The 22,698-nt window shown below is 47.7% G+C and overlaps 1 protein-coding gene across 4 annotated transcripts in view; it reads left to right on the top strand.

Moving 5' to 3' along the window:
• SEPHS1 (selenophosphate synthetase 1) overlaps positions 1–22,698 on the top strand; it is a 326,681-nt gene that overhangs the window by 28,419 nt on the left and 275,564 nt on the right. The window lies entirely within an intron of this gene.

Below are 22,698 nucleotides of genomic sequence, written 5' to 3' on the forward strand. Positions count from 1 at the left end.
TGACCGATCTCCATCTTGTTTCGTGGCCATCGCCACAGGTCTCACAATCGCACCAGCAACGCCGTAGAGGGCAGGCAATAAGGGCCACGAGCTCCGGGGGGGCCACCCCAGATCGGCGGGGTGGGTCACAGCCGGCAGGCAGGCAGGGTCTCCCAGCGAGGCCACACCAACACAAAGAGCCCCGCGATCTCACTTGTAGAGACGGCAAGGGGGTGCGAAAGCGAAAGCGAAAGTGCGGGGTACGCGACTCGCCAGGCCCGGCCCGCCGTTGTTGTTCACTTTGCCACTGGGTCAACCCCCAGCGCAAATCCGGGGTCCGGCGAGAAGAAGGCCGCAAACTTCAATCGGTGCTCACTCCGGCACCCGAGGTCCGATTCGAGAACGGGAAACGGGTACCACCTCAGCTCAGGCTCACCAACACAGTCCCCTCAACCGAGGCAGGATGAATTCAGGATAAACGTAGGAGGTTGCGGAGGTCCTCGGGAGCCTCGCACCTACGCGGCCATCTTGGTTGCGCGCTAGGCTCCTCCAACCGGGGGGAATTTTTTTAAGCAGAATAGCCACCCCTCGTTAGCCCGTTGTGTAGCCTGCATGTGCTAGGACTGTGTAATCTCCCCTCGGCAGTAACCTACAGTTTGTGCCCTTGAGGTGGGTCTCCTGCAAGAGGACCATGTCTGGGTGGACCCGTTTTACATATACGGATACCAGCCCTCTCTTGATTTTGTCTCCCATACCATTTACGTTCCAGGTTAGTACCGTATAGGAGTCAGTCTCCGGCTCATTCGCGGAGGGTCTATGGTCAGTCAATGGGCCCATAAGCATGGATAGTTATCTTGTGCCTCGAGCAGGGGCAGCAGGTGAGCGCGTTCGTCGCCGTGACCGCTGTGCAATAAACCAGAACAAAATAAAATAAACCCAACATTAATAACTGTTGTGACCCCCCACCCCTCCCAATGTCGCATCCCCCGCCAGTCACTGGGGAATTGGCCCTAGGGTGGTGGTCTGTCGCCCTCCCAGTCCCAACTTATGCCACAAGTTCCAACTCTCGCAGCAACCCAAAGAGTCCTCTGAAGGAGAGCTTCCCCGAACTGTGAAGGCCTGGGAAAGGATAACGTTGATGCAGAAAAGTGAAAGAAAGAAAACAGACGGGTGGAAGGAGAAATCAGCAGAGTGTGAGAGTGACAGAGGGGAAGGACTGCAGAGAGCCCGAGACTATAACTACTCCAGGCCTCTCGCCAACAACTTTGTGAATGTCTTCTAACAGTCCGTGGGGTTCAACAGATGGAACAGAGTGAAGAAAGAAAGGAAGAGAAAGAGGGGGGATGTGTGTCCAGCTTGCATGCTCCGGAGTTTGTCTATGTCCACGGTCAACCTCGCGGGTCCTTGGTTACGAATGCGAGTCCGGGGGTCCCCCCTGTGTGGCCAAAACATCCGTCGTTGCGTCCTGTTCCATTGCCAATATTTCAGCTGCCAAGGGGTGCATGGAGGGGCCCTCGACCTCCTCCTCTCCGGAAGAAGAGTCTCTGTTGTCCGCCTCTGCGTCCGGGCCAAGAGGATCGGGAAGATGCAGTGTGTGGGAGCCTGCCGAGAAACGAGAGTCCAGTGAACAACCACTACACTTTCTGAATTTGCCAGTGTCTTTTGAGGGATAGGGAGTTGCCTCCACAAGGCGATTCTTGCGTGCCAGTCGGGGTCTCGGCGATCTCCGTGTACCAGGGCTCCTCCGCCGATGACACATTGCGGCACGGTGGCACCTCCGGCTGACCCAGAGCGGGTCGCTCCTCCAGCCAGTGCCACGCCTCCTCCGGGGTTTGAAAAAAATGGGATCTGCCCAGGAACATCACCTTCAACTTTGCGGGGAAAAGTAGCATATATTGGATCTTGCGCTCTGTTTGGCTTTTACGGAGTCAAAAGTACATCTGTTCTGGACCTCCCTACTGTAATCGGGGAAGATCATTATGCGCGTATTTTCATGCCAGATCTCCCCAAGCTTCCTGGCTTCCCGGATGATCATGTCCCTGTCCAAGCAGTTCAAGAATCTGGCTATTACTGTTCGTGGCTGCGCTCCTACTGGTGGTCGGGCCATCAACGCCATGTGGGCCCTTTCTATAACGAAGCAGGTAGAGAATATGTCCTTCTGGAAGGTACGCAGGAGCCAGGAGTGAAGAAATTAGGGGATGTTTGTACCCTCAATTCCCTCTCTAAAGCCCACAAAACGGAGGTTGTTGCGGCAAGCTCTGTTTTCCGCATCATCCACCCTCCACAGTAGGTCTTCATGAGATGACTGTAGCTCTGTCATGCCTTTACACAGTTCTTTTATCGAATCCTCCGCCTCTCCCAGCCTAGTTTCTGACTCCGTGACCCTATCTGCTAAATTCCGCAGGTCCTGGCGCAGGAGCGTCACCTCTGTGCCCACTGCACCAATTTTCCCTTCAAGTGCCGCCCTAGAGGCATTAATTGCCTGAAGGAGTGTGTCCATGTCTGAGCGGGCAGGTGGCTGAGGGGGTTGATAACCTTCGTCTAACGGTTCATCCTGCCCTGTTGTGACGGCTTCAGTTCTCTATCTTCACCCATCTCCACTGCTGCTGGGCAAGGGTGCACGGGGGTTTCTCTTATTTCATTTAATACCACCAGGTTGGTGCTCAGCTCAGTCAGGCCGGCGCACCGAGCTCCAACAGGGACCTCCTGTGGCCCCTATTAGTCCCGCCCCTGCAGTTTAGTCATCTGGGGGGGGGGGGGCGAGGGAGGGGACAGGGCACCCCACGTCCGTCTCAGGCACTCTCTGCTCCGCAAGGGTCACCACTGCTCGGGGTGTTCCTCAGTGTAGGCCCTCATGCATTCCATCAGCCCCACAGGATATGGCGAGACAGAAGAGGCCGCATATGGCCGTCCCGGGTCCAGGCTCCAATCAGGGTCACTTCTGACCCGGCCCGACCGTGCCCTCAGCAGTTCTTAATCTTCACCCAGCCTGGCCGCCCACCCCTCCTCAGGCACTCACTGTAAGTCTGTCCAGTCCTGATGGTCCAGGGACTCCGGGCGTCTCCCAAGGCCTCACTCCGCTGCAGATGGGAGTGGGAGGGGGGGAAACTGCAGCGTCGTGGCCCGTGGCACAGGCCCAGCTGCTCACCAATGTGCGCATCCAGGCAGTCCATGCAGGTCGGTGCACCTCTCAAGGTCGTCCTCCTGGTCGGCCCCGCATTCCGGGCCCCAGATAGTTCCACTGCGGCCCGAGATGGCACAGGCCCCACACACGAGGCTTCGCCTCCCGGATGTGGGCCCCTCCGGAAAACACGTTATCCCTTCTGCACACGGGGCGCTCCAGGTTGGCATGAATGCCCCACCGTCCGCAGGCCTCCGATGCCTCCTCACCCGGTCGCCGAAGCCCAGCCATGTACAAGTGCACTCCCGCATGGGGTCTCGATCCTCAGCGGCGCCGCGGTTCCTCAGAGCCCGCTCTTATGCACTCCACACCGCTCTGACATCAGGCAGCCCCTAGAGAGGGACGACAGGGCAACACACCTTCTGCACGTAGTTTTGCTGCAGTCACCGCCGCGCGGCCCTGGCCCGGAGCCGGCTCATTATCAGGCCGAATCGAGTCGCCCTCGGTGCCATCTTGGGATGCGATCTCCCACTGCGATTCAGGTCGATATTTGGCCCGTAGTTGCCTGCCAGGACCTCCGTGTCCACTCCTGTTTGCACCGGAGCACCACTTGGACCACAGGGAGCAAAAACTGATATTCTCCGGGTCTGCGGGTCACCAGATTCACTGTCGGATAAAGCTTTCAGCCGGAGCTCGGCAAAAGCTTGTCTCACTCGGTTATGCTGCTGGCCACGCTCCCCCTTCTCCCTCCCCTTTTAATAAAACCACCGTAGGTTGGGAGTGTCGATGCCCAGTAGTACAGCTGGAAATTAGGAACAGCCCAACCTCCCCTGTCCCTCAGGAGAGTCTGAAGTTTTAGGGCTCTCCTGGGGCGTGAGTAGGCCCACACAAATCTAGAAATCAACTGATTCGATGTCTTGAACTAGCGGCCATCTATCTCCAAGGGAATAACCCTGAAGAAGTACAAGATCTTCGGTAGAAACAACATTTTAACTATGTTACTCCTCCCGATCAATGTAAGCTTTAAGTTGTTCATTCTTGCAAAGTCTGATTTAGTTCTCTGAATCAGCAGACTCAGATTAATATCAACAATTTTCCCAACATCAGCCATAATTACCACCTCAAGATACACTGCAGGCGGAACCGCCCGTTTATCATTCAACTGTACCGAACTATTAGCGATGATCTATGTCTTATTTTGATTTAGCAAATACCCAGAGATCTGCCCAAACTTCACCGTCTCTCTCTCTCTCTCTCAATTTCTCTTAGGTCGCCTTCTGGGTCAGATGAAGCAACTGCTAGGTCATCGGTGTATGCTAAAATCTTTGTATCTCACCCCCCCCACTCCCCCTTTACTGTGTACAGATAGAAATAAGCTATTCTCTTCCATCTTCCTGATTAGGCGGTCAATATACAAGGCAAACAGCAAGGGACAGCAGGGACATCCCTGTCTTGTACCATGCGCTACCGCCACCACTTACGATACTCCTCCCATTATTGAAATCTTGGCAACCGGGTTGCGATATAGTGTCTGGATAGCTTTAATGAAACCCCTACCCAAGCCTTTTTTATCCATTAATGCCCTTAAGAATGGCCAGGAGACTCTCTCAAAGGCTTTCTCTGCGTCAAGCAGAATTAACGCTATGGGTCTCTGGAGATCTTTGCAGCATCAAACCGGGAAATTGCCCGGCGAATATGGCAATTGTGCTGCGCCCTGGGACAAGCCCTTGTTGAACCTGGGAGACAAGCTTCTTGATTAACCCCGTCAATTGCACAGCTAAGATTTTAGCGTAGATCTTAACATCGCTATTAACCAGCGTGATTGGACAAAATGATCCGAGCTTATAGGTCTGCATGCCCTTCTTAGGGACACAATTATATTAGCTGAGCCCTATGATTCTGTGCCACCCCACCTCTTTGTGCTTCTTCAAAGAACTCCCTCATAAATTCTTGAAGGCAGGTGGTAAACACCATGTAAAATTCTCCTGGAATTAAGTCTGTTCCGACCGCCTTCCCTGTCGGAACCAACTGAATTGCCCTAATGACCTCCTCTCTCCTAATCCTTCTCTCGGTAAATCCTCCAGGTATACATCTATTTCTTGTCTTCTACAGCGAGTATCCTCCGTGTACAATTGCTGATAGTACCTCTCGAGTGAATATCGTATATATGCAGGGCTTGAGATTGACCCACATACTGTGTCCCTTATTTCCCTAATCTCCCCCCTGAATTGTCTTCTGCCTTGTGCGGACCGCCAATAGATGCCCCACCCTTTTATTGCACTTCTACATCTTACTCTGCCAGGCCGTATGTTTACCTGCAGCTTTTTTTTGGAGGGATCTATCCATAATAGCCAATTTCAACACCGTCATTCTCGAGTGGGCCTTATCAATATCCCCCCCACCCCAAGGTTGCAGCAAACAGCTGCCTTTCTGCTTTCAAAAGTTTTTCATATAAGTCCTGCACCACTTTTTCTACCATTTTCTGGGATGTCCAGCTATATCTTAATGCCTTCCCCTCCGTATCCCAGTCTTAACGGCATCCCAAACCACATCAAGCCGGGCACTACCTTTATTCTCTGCTATAAATCTTGGGATCCAGGTAGTAATATGTTTTATGAATTCCTTGTCATACAGCAGAGCCCTTTCAAATGTCCAGTGGGAAATTGAAGGCGAGGCTACCTGCAATTAAATTTCCAAAACCAGATGATTATGATCCGACATGACTCTGGGAAATTTATATATTCAACTTGAATGAACCAACTTGTGAGATATGTAGAAATAGTCTAACCTGGCATGCACCTGATGTGGAGCTGAAAAGAATGTATACCCAGAATCCTGTGGTTCTTTGATAGACCAGACATCAGATAACCCATGCGTCATGTTGGCTGATGTCCAATTCGGACGATTGTGAAGAATAAAAGAAACTTATTGGACTTATTCTAGTGATTTTGACTTTCACCTCCCTCCCCCCTCATGCCCCCCCTTCACCCCCCATTCCCTTTAGAGTTGATGCTTATGTTAAAATCTCCACAAATTATAAGGGGAAGTGGTCACCCAGGCAACTCATTGTTGAGCCAATCAAACCAGGGCGGGTCATCCAGCACTGATCCATACACTGAGCACAGTGTAAATTAGTTATCTATGCAGCAATGTGTAACACCCATCTACCCAATTTGTCCACACTTCAGCGAGGAAACCTGCCTCTACTCTTGTGAGCCATAATCGCTACCCCGTCTTTGCGTCCCTTGTAAAGTACTAGACACCAATTGATCGCAAGCTAAGTCTGCGACTTCCCATCTGCTGACCTCTATATGCGTCTCCTGAAGGCAAACCATGTCTGTTTTTAAGCACTGTACATCCTCATTAATCCTATGTTACTATAGACGGTTATTAAATCCCCAGATATTAATAGAGGCAATCCTTAGCCTACCCATCTACACAGAATCACTACCCATCCGTACAAATCGGGAGTCACAAACTCCACCTTCTCCCATAAAAGACATACTTTGATCAGCCCCCCCCCCCACCCCCTCTCCACGAGCAACATGGGTCAAAGTACCCTTGTGATGCCTCCTGCAATCCCGCTGCCACCCCATGTGACCCCCCCCCCCCCATCCGCCCCCAGCCATAGTGTAACTGCAACTCTGCACTCCAAGGAAGAGAAAAAAGGGTAATAGAAAGCAAATATCCAATCTTCATGAACCATATCTCTGAATCCTCCCTTTCTATTACCCTTGTCCTCCTCTACTTTTCTCCTGTAAGAACTTGTGAGCCTGAAATTCTGACGAGAACACCCTAGAATTCTCCTTGAAGATAACCTTCAGGTGGGCAGAACTCAATCAATATACTTCACACCCAAGTTTCTGAAAAGGCGCAATCAGTTGCCGGAGTCTCCATCTTCTCTCTACAGTCACATGACAGAAATCTGGTCTGATAAAAAAATATATGCACATTGGCTGAGAGTCTGGCCTTAGATCTTGCTTTCTCAAACACGGCCTGGCGCAGAAGGAAGTTCACAAAGGAAATCAACATGGCCCTGGGCTTCTCATTTGGATCAGGTTGGCCCTTTTTCTTTTTAAGCATAAGAGGTAACCAATGCACTCTCTGCACCTCTGCCTCCCAGTCCTAGTGAGCCAATTCCAGAAAAGCCCCCTTAAGCAATCTCAGCACGAAGGCCCGGATATCGTCCACCTCAGTGTTTTCCGCTATGCCCAGCAGTCTCTAGTTATTGCGTTGCTGACGTTCTCAAAATCTTCAAGTTTCCACATTTCATCCGTCATCTGTGCCCCGTGCGAGGATAGCTGCCGACCCATTGACTCAATCCCAGCCTCTAAAGCAACCGTCCGTTCTTCCAGCACAATTGTGCGTTCTGATTTTTCGGTGCAGGTTTTTTTCACCTTGTGCAGGGCCCCTCAAAGTTTCTTTGTGGCTAGGTGAGCCCTCTTATTCTCCGCACAAGCTTCACTTTGCATTTGTTTTAATGTAGAATAAATTGGACCCATCGAGGGGGAGGCTCAGACGCTATCTCCTTCTCAGGGAACAGCTTTGATATCTCTTGTGGTATTCCATCAGCTGCTGACCCCCCACCTCCTGCATAAAGTTAGTGACAGAGTAGTCCCATTTCAACTAGCTGGCCATACTTCGGTCAGATTCGAAGACCGCTTCGCCAGACCTTCTTTTCCCTGTACTCTTCTTCCTTTTTAGGTCTCGCCTGAGCCAGCTCATGCGCTGCTCTGCGAGATATTTAGTAAGTGGGCTTTTAAAAGTGCTACCACACGCTTTTGCTGGCCTAGCGGTTGCAGTTACGCACGTGTGCACGCACGCAACCGCCAGCTTTCAGCACCCAAGGCGCCATCTGGAGCGTGATCACTTTCACTTGTGCCGCTGCTGCGCGCTCACCACTCCCGTGCTTTTTTAAAAATTTCCTTTTTGCACGTGCGCGCACACTAGGCCTGGGCAAACATTTCGTTCCGTTCGCGGATATTGCGATTATTTGACATTTTCGCATTCCGCGGAGAGCGCGAAAATGTCAAAATTTCCGCTTTCCGCAGCTTGGCAATAATTTGTTTCTTGCTCGCGCTGTAAAATAATACATTCTATCGCGCGCGATCGCCTTACCTGAATCCCTGCGTTCGCCGACAAGTTTTCTTGATCCGGTCGCGTTCTCCATGAGATGTTGGATTGTTTTTAGCCATTTGCGCTGTCTCGCGACAGTTCGCGCCCGCAGTGACTTCATGCGACGCGCGATCACGTCTTTCTTCTCGCGATCATGCACGGCGAGACAACTCAAAACAAGATGGCCGCGCCCGCGAGCAACCACATGGGTAAGTTGGCGACCCGCAACCATGCAGAAAATCTCACGAACATGCGGGAAAAAAAATTCCGCATCTTCGCGATATTTCCGCTTGTTTGCGATAATTTTAAACATTTTCGCGATAATTTGCGAAAAGGGGATTTCGCAAATTCCGCCCACCCCTAGCGCACACACAGCTCCCGAGCTTTCGGTATCACCAGGCATAAAGCATGCGCCGCCTTTCTTTTCTTATGCACGCCGTGGCATGCTCCATGTCCGTGAGAGAGATGGCTCTTAGGTGTGGCTTATGCTTGGCGGTATTACCTGGACATGAAAGAGGTGCCACTTTTCTTTAGTTTTGCACACGGTGGTGTGCTCCTGAAAGCTCGATTTGTTTTCCCCTTCCCACTTCGCACAAATGGAACCTTTACCTGAATGAGGCGTTGCCGCCTCTTCAATACTGGTTCCTCCTCCCCAGTATTTGCTGCTCTACCCGACCTCCTCCCTCCACCTTCGGGCGTCTCCCCGCTCCGCAATGGCACGGATTTGCCTGCACTTTGTAAGTATGCATGTTGTTAATTAACCGCACTTGATTGGTGTGTTATTTAATTTCTTCCCTGCTCTTAAGCGTGTTTGTCTTTGATATGCGGGTTTCATTGCATTTCGGTATAGTGTTTCATTGTGAGTGCTTGTTTGTGCCTGATGCTTATTAGTTTCCATGTGTATACATCTTTGTATCTGTGTTTGTGTGTTTTTTTGTGTCTTTGTTGCTTATCTGTGTGTGTGTCCATGGTGACCCTAATGCTTTTTTTCTTGTTCTACTTTGCTTATCCCACAATCCTCTCTGCTGTTGCTGGTTGATCCGTTTTTCCACGTTCTATCTTTCTGACTTGGTAAGGCTGACGTCAGAAGCAAAATGAATGTTATCGCCTCCTTTCCTTGGTTATAGGGACCCTTGTCCTCATTGGTTGAGGCATGTGTGTCCCCACCCAGTGGCGCTGTGGCAGCGGTCTAGTATTGTCTTTCCTTCCATTCTGGGAAGCCTACACCTCCTTTTGGCTTCAGCTGTTTCTCTTAGCCTTGTGCCAACGTCCCCCTTGCAGTTTTTTGTGCCCCTCATTGCACCACCTCCTGCCAGTACACTGGTCACATTACTAGCATCCCACCTCGTTCCACAGATATGTTTGTCCTTGGCAAGCATTTTGCCAACTTCTCCTGTTTGTATTAATTGGAGCATTTAAACAGCTGTTCCTGTACTGATTATTTGCTAACAATATAATCAACCGACACAAATGGAATTTATAAGACTCATCCCAGAACTGAATCTATTTTTCTGTAGGCTTGCGGTAAGGGTTAGGGTCATCACATATCCTGTCACTGCACCTCGCGAGGGATTGGCTTGCTGAGAACTCTTCTCTTGGTTCAGTGCACACAGATCTCAATGCTCAGCGTGCACGGTCGGTATCTGGAGAAACCTGTTTCTTTTTCTCCCAGTTGATCCTTGTGAGTGACTAGGACATTCTAGGACAACCTCCGTTTTCTCTCTTCTTGCTCCGGGCTGTGGAATATCGTGTTACAAGTGTGGAGAATACCAATTAAACTATTGACCTTTGATCTCTCAAAACACACCTTTTCAAATTGTCCTCTGGCCATTCCCATTCAGGTCCAGAGTAATTTACATTAGTGATGATGCGTGTGGGGCGGTTCCTTCTGCTTTATGGCTGTGCTGAATACTAATGGGTGCCCTATGGATGTGGCCCCGTTAAAAGTTCGCCTCAGCAGATTTTGAGCAGACTTCCGGTCCTCAAAAATCTTCTCACAAAGATCGCTCTAAAAACACCCAACCAACCACGCATAACGGACGAAAGAGTTACTTAAGCGGCCACACGGAGTGCGCTTTGGGCCTGGTAATAGGTAGGAAAGCGATTAACAAAGATTAATACAATAACAAACAAGCATTGGCATAGCCAACAGGTCTCGCCTTTGGGACATTATAAGTGTTTAGCCATGCAACAGTTGATGTTGCACCAAGGATATTGTGCTGCATAATTAAATACTTATAAGGTCCCAAATGCGATACCTATTGGCTATGCCAATGCTTGTTTGTAAAGTCATGTGTTTCTGAGTAGCTTGTTTAGCCAGGGAGCAATATGGGCTGCCTCCAGAGTAGCCTAGTTCTGAATCCCCCTCTGAATGCGTATCGCTTACACTAGATAATTCAGATTCATCAGTGAGGGAGAAGAGTTTCTCACCTCCTTCTGGAGTCCCCCCCCCCCATCCTTTGGGTCCAATCTCCTGGAGTTTACTGCTGACCTCAAAGTGGGACTACCCGGGGTTGGTAGGACTCCTCCCTGTTGAAATTAACTACCAGGTGAGGAGTGTTCTGCCCCTCCGTCCCCTGGGTTGACTGAGAGTAGGTTTAGAATGTTACCATCTCCCCCAAGACTGCCCGCAGATACCAGAGGGGCTAAATCTGTACTCACTCCATTAGACGTGCCAGGAAGCTCATTACCTGCTCCTGCAGCCTGTTGACTCACAGCTTTGACCCCCCGTAGGAGCTGTAGTCTGACCAGAAAGCACCGGATCACCAGCTACTTCCCTCTCGCTGTTTCCACTTGGCTGCCGCTGGCCTTTACTTTTCCAGCAGCCTCCTCTGCTTCATGTCTCGCCATGGAGAGAGTAGCATCATCCGTCTTGTGCCCGCCCTGCGTCTTCCGGCTCAGAGGAGAACCCTGCGTCCCGCGGCGGTTCCAGCCTCCACCTGATCCGTAGCAGGCTTTCTCTGCTTGGGAGGCATCCTGCTCCGTTGGAGCAGTCGCTGTCCCCCACCTTGCTCTAGATCGCTGAGCACCTTCAGTATAGCGTGAATCAGCAAGGTCCCTCGCACTATCTCTCTCACGCTGGCCGCCCAAAACCTTTCAATCTGTAGGGGTTACATCATCTGATTATTCGATTGCTTTTACCAAAGTTAAATCATTAAAGAATACCGACAGGCTGGGGGGAGTGGTTCATGCAGCGTTCATAGATCTGCCATCTTGCTCCATGTTATTTCTGAAGTGTGTTGGAAACAAATACTTTTATATGATTAAAACACATCCTTACACTAGGTGATGCAATTTCTGCATATTTTTATCTTATCGCTGTATAGGTTTATCAGTAAAACTGTATGTCTGTGGAAATGTATTGGTCATTTCAGTTGAAATGTTATCTGTAATGGCAGTATGCTACCACACTATGAATATTCCACTCTATGCCACTCCACACCACTGCACCACACCACTTTACACCACACCACTTCACTCTGCACCACTCTATGCCACAACACTCTATACCTCTCTACTCTATACCCATCTACTCTATGCCTCTCTACTCTGCCCTGTACCACTCTATTCTATGCCAATGCACTCTTCACCACTACTCTAAAGCACTGCACTCTCCACCACTCCAGTCTAGGCCACACCAGTCTACTCTGCACAGTTCCACTCTACACCACTGTATTCTACGCCACTCTGCAACACTTCACTCTACGCCACTGCACTCTGACAATACTTCCTACGTCAATGCAATTCACTCTGTAACACTCCATTCTATGCCTCTGCACTCTACTCCAATCCACTGTACGCCTCACTAGTCTACCCTGCAGCACTGCACTCTACACCACTTTACTCTGCACCATTACACTGTATGCCACTCTACGCAACTGAACTCTACTCTGCACCGCTTCACTCTGCACCACTTCAGTCTACGCTACTCTGCTCCAGGCTGCGCCACACCACTCTGTACCACTGCACTCTACGCCACTCTACTTTACTCCACTGCTCTCTATGCCACTCTACACCACTCTGACACTCTACTCTGCAACACTGCACTCACCGCCACTGAATTTTATGTCACTCTACTCTGCACTACTCCACTCTGCAACACTGCACTGTAGGCTACTGCACTCTATGGCACTATATTCTCCTCTGCACCACACCACACCAGTGCATTCTATGCCTCTTTATGCCACTGTCCTCTGCATCACTAATCTCTACACCACTTTTTGCCGCTCTACTCTTTGCCGCTCTACTCTTTGCCGCTCTACTCTTTGCCGCTCTACTCTTTGCCGCTCTACTCTTAAGCCGCTGCGCCCTTAAGCCACTGCACCCTTAAGCCACTGCGCCCTTTATGTGCCACTCTATTCTACGCCACTGCGTTGTATAATGCTGCGCTGTATGCCACTGCACTCAATGCCAATACACTCTACGCCAACATACTCTGCAACACTCTATGCTGGAGTAATATATTCCACTCTTCGACATTCCACCCTACAGCACTCCACACCACTTTGCTCTACGCCACTAACTTTTAGCCGTGCTGAACAGCAGCCACGCTGGTGTACAACAGGGCTAAAACAGATTGGCAAAGCCAATAGCTCTGGCTTAGGCGAGACCTCTTGGCTTTGACAATGCTTGTTGGAATGGTGCACATTGATTGGAAGACTCACACCTCTCCATTGCATGGAAAGTCTTCGTTGACCTAGCAAGAATGCTATCACAGTCAGGTGCTTCTACCAGTATGAAAATATCAATGTAAAGTCCCAAGTCATGTGTATAAGGTCTGCTTTAGAGCCAGGGCACCTCCAGCAGTTCAAGCTCATAGTCGGATTGAAAAGATGCACAGATGCAGGGGTATAGTATGCTCTGTGCACAAACTTGAATTGTGTATACCAGTGCCTGCCATGTGGGGAGATTTCCTTAATCTGCTTACATCAGTATAACCATTGCACATCAGTGATGTCCCGCCCCAGTTACGCCTCCCATATACTTTTCATGGATAGTTTTACCAAGCACTCCGTTTGACTATTCTGTTGAATATGCATGCACCTACCTTAGTCTGGTTAGGGTTAGTTATAAGCGATCTAAACAATTCCCATTCATGCTGTTCCACTGACAGATCAGGATATTTATCTTTCAGTGAGTGTCTGAGTTTGCTATGGGAGAATCTTCATCGGGCTTGGGGCGTAGTGTCTTCATATTCAGCCAGTGCGATAAACCAGTTGGCAATGAACAGAGCCATGGGTGTCTGGATTTTTAGCTTGAAATGGTTTGATGACACCTGTTTCATAGGTCAGTGTCAATAGTGGATTCTTTATTAGTGAGCGGTGTAGGGAGTAGATCATTTCTATCCCCGCTGCAGTGGCCAGTCTTGACCACTTCTAGTGCATCTCACTGTATATTTATTTGGTGGGGCAGCTTGGTTTGGCCAGGATACCCACGCGCAGAGGGGTAGGAGTAGCAAGTCAAGCCTCCAAGTCCTTATGAGGTGTTCCCCTGAAGGAATGAAACCAATGGCGCACAAACTGCGCTTGAGAAGCAAGATACAACAGCTCAAATTTGGTGTGGATAAACAGTCTTGCACAAATAGGAGCTGGAGTTTTCCTCATGTGATCCTATCTTCCGGTCAGCCCACGCCAAACATATTCTCTGTATTTTAGGCGGTTCTAAATATGCTTTGGTCAGCAGAATTGGGATGGTGTGGAATAGATATGAAGACGGTACTTCTTCCAAAACTTATAAAAGCTACTCTGCCGGCCGGCATTAACAATACTGGAATATTTCTTGCTGCAAATGACAGATAAGACAAAATATGCACACATTCGTATAATCATGCCTGTTGGCATATTTCAAGTCATTTCTCATTCCTCTTGCCAAGTCTGTTGTATGCACGAGCGTGTTATGCCTGTCACACTCTTGCGCTGTTTTGTGAAGTAGACCCGAGCGGGACACGTTGTGTTACGCTTGTGTCGGTTTCATAAGATGCAGGCTTGTGGTGGTTAAGCAGTGGTTTGGCTCGTGTGGCGCAGCATCTTTCAAACCACAGGGAGGGTTGTTTATATGGTGGGGCAATGGCAGTTACGGGCAGATTGAACATTCCTGTCACCATACCTTTTGGATTTCTGTCATCACTTCCATCTTTACAAAGTCACTGCCATTTGCTGTTGTAAGGTAGAAGTCACTGGCATGCATTAAGGGTATATGGATTAAATTGCCTCCTCCTAGATACATGTTTACGTGAGGGCTGATTGTGGTGGGAAGGTAAGTGGTAATCATTACATGGGTCACAGTTGCAGACAGAGTGATGAGGGTGTGGGGGGAGGAGGGGGAGAGACCGATCTTCCAGAATGTGGACATTCATTTCCGGTATATTCCTTGTAATCCAAAGAAATTGCATTGATGGTCTCCACTTCTTACACACTTGTTGACCAAAAGGGGCCCATAGTCTGTGAACATTTTCTGCTTAGTATTTTACTCAGTAGCTGAGTCATGAGATGCCATTGCCCTAGCATAGCCAGTCCATCCCGCTCTGTAATGTGGTAAGGAAGGTCCTTCTATTATTGGCTGACCGAAAGGTGAAACAAGGTCAGCAAACGAGAGGAGGTGGCAGGATATTTCTTCAGTCCCATCCTTCAAGAAAAGTTTGCTCAAAAAACACTAGAGTAGCAAACAGCCACTTGCATTCTGGTTATTCTTGTTATTCCTGCGCTTCATGGTATAATTTTAGGCATTTCACACACGGAGCATAATGCAAAATTACTTAAATTTAGTGGTGTGATTTAAATTGTTCCTGTTACACAGAATCTTACGGATTACTGTTGTAGACAAGGGTTTGATGACCCACTGAAACAAACCAAGCAATCACCTGGAAGCTTCGCTCATTTTGCCCGCCCATCTTCGTAGTATGCAAATGTCTTCCCACCAGAATGATGGACAGCTTAACAAGAGGCCCGCCAGCACTTTTCCCCACCGACAGGAATGTGAGGACACAGCCACCAAAGAGAAGCACTTACTCCACATACTTAAGATGAAGGCACCTATTTTGGTGGAGATTCACCTCTTTGTGGATTCATTGTTTTCCCTATAGGAAGATTATTGTTATCACAAATTTCTGGATAAAGACACGCAACGAACAGTCGCATTGCCGAAACGCACACAAGGTCACAGGTGACATTTCTTTGTGCCCCATTATGCAACTGCTCCATTATGCAACTGTAGTGTAGAATACGTACTGGACTCTTACCCAAAGAGGTAGCACTTAGTAATTAATTAGTAGAAAGTACTCCACTTTTGTATATGTTTTGAGCAAAACCTGGACTCTTGTTGGATAAAGGGGCAAATGTTCATTTGTGGCCCAATCACTTACACACTTACACAGCTACTGACACAAACTAATACGCCCACTCACAGACCTGCTGAGACAGACAGACAGACAGACATCCACCGAGACTCTCACACACTCATAGACCCACTTAGTCGCTCTCACACACACTCGTAGACCCACTCAGTCACTCTCACACACACTCATAGACCCACTCAGTCGCTCTCACACACACTCATAGACCCACTCAGTCGCTCTCACACACACTCAGACACACTCAGGTGCTCATGTACCCACTCACAGAACCACTCAGGTGCTCATGTACCCACTCACAGAACCACTCAGGTGCTCATGTACCCATTCACAGAACCACTCAGGTGCTCATGTACCCATTCACAGAACCACTCAGGTGCTCATGTACCCATTCACAGAACCACTCAGGTGCTCATGTACCCACTCACAGAACCACTCAGACACTTTCCCAACCACTCCTATACCCATTCAGACACTCATGCACCCACTTACAGAACCACTCAGACACTCTCCCAACCACTCCTATACCCATTCAGACACTCATGCACCCACTTACAGAACCACTCAAACTCTCTCACACTCAGTCAAACTAACATATCCATTCAGACACTCGTGCACCAATTCTCAGACACTCATGCACCCACTTACAGACTGACACACTCATGGAGGCACTTGCAAACCCACTCAGACACACTCACAGGCCTTCTCACACACCCTGTGAAACAATTATGCACCCACTAGCAGACACTCACACACCCACTCATACCCTCATTGAGCCAATAACTCTCTCACACACTCATTCTCAAAGGTTACAGTTTACAGTTAGGAAATACAATTAAAGAAAAACCTTAAAAATTCACTAATAAACAAAGGTTACAGGGACGTTATAGTGCGTAAATGACATTATACCTTAGAAATTCACTGATTAAACCAAAGGTTACAAGGACTTTATAGATAAGCTCAGATTTCACTCGTACAAAACCATTGAAATTCAGCAACTATAGTTACCTGACGTAGCTCTAACTAACGCCCCCGCAATGCTCCACTTATGACCATCACTGATTACATCATCCATAGAGCTGTGGAAGTGTGCCTTCTGCCAGACACACTGGTGCAGGGTCACCCTTTGTCCACGGGTTCAAACAAGTAAGGAGAATCTACACTGGAGTGAAGTAAGAATCGGGCAATTTATTAACATTCATAAGTGGGGGCTCCGTCCAACGAGCACCAGTAAGCACTCTGGGAAGAAGCACACCAAGCAATGATTACATGGGTTTTTATAGGAAGAGATCGCAAACCGGGGACGCCCAATGCTATAAATAGAGCTTGAGAAAGACACACACACTGAGGTAATACAAACACCAACAGCCTTAGTGTTTAAGCAACTCGGAGTCTTGGAGCTACATAACAAGATACGCTATCTACGTACATTCTATTCATGGTTTAACCATTGACAGGAACCTCCGAGCAGACGCCAGCTGTTCTTTTGTGCCGCTTCTGCATGTACACATATTTCGCAATACCCCAATCTGGTTTCTTTACACACGATTGTGCAGGGGGAGGGCCAAGAACAGAGCAGGAGCTGGCAAAGAGGACAGAGAAAATGGATGACGCATAGGCCAACACAACAACAAGAAGAAGTTGGGTTTTTTACATTTTAACAGAGCCACTCACACCCATACAACCTCACGTATGCCCACTCACATACCATTCACAGGCCCCTACAAGTACTCAGACACCCCCTCGCTCCTCCATGGAGCCACTCGCACACCCACTCAGTCACTCACACAACCATTCACTCATCCTATACAGCCACTTATACAAACCATACTCACCCACACAGCCATACACTCACCCATGCAACTACTCATTCACACTTATTCACCTATAAAGCCGCTCACACTCATACAGCCGCTGAACACAGCCACTCACTCACTCACCCATACAAGCACTCACACACCCTTAAAACCACTTAAATATCCCCTTCACACATCCATACAAGCACTCCCGCATCCGCTCACTCACCCATACAGTCATTCAGTCATTCCCACAGACACCAAGCACTCACTCAAATAGCCACTCAGTCACCCACACAGCCAATTACACACCCAGCCACTCACTCACACAGCCATTCAGACACCATGTCACTCACCCATACAGTCACCCATACAGCCACTCACGCTTCCACACAGCAACTCACTCCCACAGAACCACTGACACACCCATACAACCACTGACACAACCACTCACACACCTACAGACCTAGTCAGTTATCCACTCATACATGCATTCACACACCCATGCAGCCACTCACACACTGATAGTCACACACTCACTCAGATCATACATGTTGGAGATAGTATCACTCATTTGCACTACACCTAGTTTACTAATCTAACTTTTGTAATAGGTTAGTAAATATTTGTAACACACGTATAAACTCCTAAAAAAAAAAAATTCACTTGATAATGTCATTAGTGATGTCATTAACCATGTCATGAGTGATGTAGTATGTGAGGTCATAAGCAGTGCATTGCGGGGCGTAAGTTATAGTTAGCGCTGGTAATTTTAACTGCTGAATTTGAATGGTTTTGCACGAGTGAAATCTGAACTTAACTATAACGTCCCTCTAACTTTTGTCCCCCCCCCCCAGTGAAATATATATATATATATATATATATATATATATATATATATATATATATATATATATATATATATATATATATATATATAGTTAAAGCACCAAAGATATGGGAACCCACGGGTTTGTTGAAAATTGCAATACTTCCTTTATTTAGCAGACACGTTTCAGCGACTAGATTTGCCTTCCTCCGTGCTTGTAGTGCATGATTCAAACGTCCAGCATTCCAGGTTCATTTAAATATTAAGCTCATTGTCCTCATTAGTTGATTGTCGAGCTTAACACAGAAAGAGGACTCAAGATATTCTCTCAAACAACGGCTGCCATGATTACACTGTGCTATTCACTATATCGGCTCCAATGCCTCCACTTCTCCAAAGGTAAGTGCGGGATATGCTCCATACTCGCAGTATGCCGTTATGATTCATGTGCAATAGTTCGTAATGCCCCACTCTGCCTCCATGCTGTCCGTTACATCTCCTCGCCTGCCACTGGATAGTCCACCAAGAAGAGGCTGCAGGAATCGGTCAAATTACCGTTTTCCCTGAATTTGAATAATTCATGTCACTGTTTGGACAGCAGAATACTCCACTGAAAGAGTATTCTGCTGTCCAAACAGTGACGTGAATTATTTGAACTATTGCACATGATTCATAACTGCATGCTGTTAGTATGGAGCATATCCCGCACTTACCTTTGGAGAGGTGTAAGCAAAAAAAAAACATAAAAAATGGGTGCAGGCCCTGGGGGATGGCTTCCCGGGGCTGAAAATCCCCCCCCCCCCCTCCTTTTGTATTAATAGAAAAAATTAAAGGCCTGGGGATGGGGTCCCTGGGGCAGAAACCGGCACGGGGGCATGCGGCCCTCCTCCCGTTTGTGTTATTAAAAAAGTGTCAGGCCCTGGAGGATGGGCTCCCCAGGGTGCCAAATTATCCAGGGAAGAGGGACGATGCAGCCACCCTTCCTAAATTTTTTTTAAAAAAAGGCAACTTTATAAAAGTCCCTCCCCTTTTTTTCCACTACTCTGCAAACATGCTTCCTGGTGCGCTCCTGGTTGGGGGATGTAGTTGCTTTCGCTGCTGAGGGTCTTTGGGGACCAACAAGACCTCCTGTTACCTCCAGTGAGCTTCACACACTGAAAGGTGGTCAGAGGCCAGGCCCTTTTCACCACCACTCTGCAAATGTGCCTCTCAGCGCACTTCTGGTGGGGGGGATGAGATCCCCTTGCCTCCTGAGGGCCTCTGGACTAAAGTGGACTTCTTCCCCAATGAGTAGTGCACCAGTAGGCGTGTTTGCATAGTGGTGGAGAAAGGGGGCGTGTTCTCTGACCACCTCTCCGCAGTCCCACTCTGCGGGGCTTACTGGATGTAACAGGAGGGCCAGTTGGACCCCTAGAGCCCTAAAGAGCCAAGGGGACCTCATCCCCCAAATAGTGGTGAGCCAGGAGGCACGTTTGCAGAGTGTTGGAGAAAGGGGGGCGTGGCCAGTCTCGGCAGTCTTGCTGTGTGGGACTTACTGGAGGTAATAGAGGAGGTAGTTGGCCCCCAAGGCCATCCTTGGGGGCCAACTACCCCTCCTGTTTCAAATAGGTCCCACCTAGAGTGGTTAAGTGGGCTTAGGAGGCCATGGCCCCTTTCACCACCACTCTGCAGACGCGGCTTGTGGTGCACTACGGGTTGGGGGAGGAAGTCCACTTTAGTCTTGGGGGCCAAAAAGCCCTCCTGATACCTCCTGTAAGTCCAACACAGCTGGATTCCTGAGAGCTGGTCGGAGGCCCAGCACCCTTTCTCTACCACTCTGTAAACACAAAGTTTGACCCTTAAATGGGTAACAAACCAGACTATGAGGGCACATTATAATCCCTCAAGTAGCACTCACCTACAAGGTTATTTAACCTGACGGGAATCCATAGTATAAAGGTTTAAGCAATATTCCCCTAATCAGTTTGTTTGCTCCACACCAACACTTATACCACCCCACCAAGACATCCCTTGCACTCATCAAATGGAATAAACAAAACATCTCCTCTAAAGTGACCTTTTGGGGGACATGTAGGGCATTGCAGCTCTGGCCCGACTAGGAGCAACTGCCCTATGATGAAGCATTACATCCTTCGGGATGTGTGAGGGAAACATGAAATAGTCTCTTAAATACTCCTTCTTTCCTTCCTCTCTAGGTACAGTGACCCCTATTTTTGCATTTATTTCAATCCAGGAGCACGGGCACTGGACGTTTATTAGCTCCTAGTCTACCCCCTCCACCCCCTCCTATTTATTGCTAGATAAGCAACTAACAACAAGATCTTACTTTAAAATTGAAGTGTTGTGTCTGGCAAAAAGGCACATATTGGTTATCACATTTCTGTGCTTAAAATGGCTACTTCTGTGTCTGAGTATTACTGTTCAAGTGGTAAGCTTCACTGATCTTGAAGGAGCTTAATCTTGTGATGGCCTTCAGCTATGGCCTATCTTTCCTATCCCAGTGTCAAGTTCTTGCTTATAAAGAATGGTGATCCTACACTGCCAGTAGCCCATGTCACTCAGCAAATAAAAGAAAAACGAAAAACTCAGAAGCACGAAATTCACAAATGGACAAAGCCAGGAATGGTAATTTCTTTAAATGCCTTCCAGCCAACCGCTTGATCGAATCGCTAAAAAATGGGTTGAGCTAGGTCCCACATGGGTCTGGAAAACCAGCAAGTAGCCACTTCAATTGCTGGTAAACTGTCTCTTTGACTCTTTTGTTTGACCTCTTGATAGTACTGCACTTAATATTGTATCTAATACGGTCTTGTGAACCTTGCAAGGAGTCTGTCCTCTGTAGTAGGTTATTTTAAACTTGTGATGCAAACAGTCTTCTGATGGCAGGCAGAAAGAGTTTTGCGATGGGTGGGTGCATATTCTTTTGGCCATGCTTTTTTTAAAGATACAAAAGACACACAATTGATGGACGGAATGCAGAACAAATCATTCACCCCCAGTCAAGAGATCTGGGTTAAATCCATCATTCTTTTGCACACCATGCCACCCCAGTTTAGACCCGGCCATATGCAAATCAGTCTTGACCCTGTGCCTCTGGCTGAAGAGGGGTGAAACCCCGAAACCGGTCCTAGGATGCTTGTTTCCAGTTCAGGGAAGACCTGGATTGGCAGTTCGGGCTGGACTGTTCCCATGAGGCACAGGGTCAAGACTGATTTGCATATGGCTGGGTTCAACTGGAATGGCATGGTGAGCAAAAAAAACGATGGATTTAGGCCCAGATATCTGTACTGGGGTGAATGTATGACACTGTTCTGCATTCTGTCTATAAACTGTTGCTTTTGCACTTCTTTAAAGATACAACATACTCTTACCTTGTTTGACCCCAAAAATACAAGTCAGATCATGTACAGTAACTTAAAATATATACAAAACAAGTGAGAGAGGGAAGGGTATTGTCATAAAAATGAAGGGAAATACTCCTAGTCCCCTACAATAACTTAAAATGACATTGCCATTTTATATTCAGGCTGTTGTAGGTACCCTATAAGGCACTGTAACTGGATCTGGTAGACTAATATCTGCCGGTCAAATTAGCCTGAAAGTTGCTGTTTATCGTAAGCTAACTTCACATCTATGAGTAGCATTCAGTTTGCACCACACTCCTCTACAGATAGCAATTGCCATGAAATGAAGACTGTATCTTATGGAGAACAATGTTTTTTGTGGCTGCCAAACAGTCACAGTTGTCTTGTTTACTTTTTGAAGTGGAAATTGACTTGTTTTATTGATCTTTTATAGGAGTAAATCACGAAGAGTGCTGCAGCAATATGAACGCTCCTCATAAAATTATTAAATTATTTGTTGTCTTAAAGTAAAGTTGAACCTTATTTGTAAAGGGACTAATGATGTAATTCTTTTTTTTATGTGGTTATGACTCATTGTGACTCTCCTCGAGTTGCAAAAAGATTCTCTATCCATTTGTTCTTATTTCCAGAGTAAAGCTTCAGTTCCCTGTCTGAAAAATGTATATCTCTTTGCTTTATAGCTTCAGAATTTGTTGATCCTTGAATATGATGTGTAGGCTTTGGAGATCTGTGTACCTGTGTCATCTTTGCCACAACAAATATGTTGCCATATATAAATGTGCTCTTTCATTACTTTTCTCTCAACCTTTTTTGGAGAAGATGTTGCTTTTGACCAACTCAGTCTTATAGAATCTACATCTACCATATTTTTCTTTAGTGATGAATGATGCAGATTTTATGCAGGCAAGATGTTACACTCATAATATTGATATGGGTAAAATGTAAAAATGTTAAATAGATCTGTCCTGCTTAAAGTGCCCAACAGCTTTCTAAAATTATATTTAAGACCTGCACCTCTAATTTACACATTCGCTGACTGCAGTTGACCAATGTTTTTATCACTTTCACTCATTGTGTTTACTTTTTCAATCTGTAAATAACCTACCTCGCTAACTCTAGTGTCTGTTACACGAGAGATCTGAAAA

This window comes from Triturus cristatus, chromosome 4_1 (genome assembly GCF_964204655.1).
Source record: "Triturus cristatus chromosome 4_1, aTriCri1.1, whole genome shotgun sequence".
NCBI lineage: Eukaryota > Metazoa > Chordata > Amphibia > Caudata > Salamandridae > Triturus > Triturus cristatus.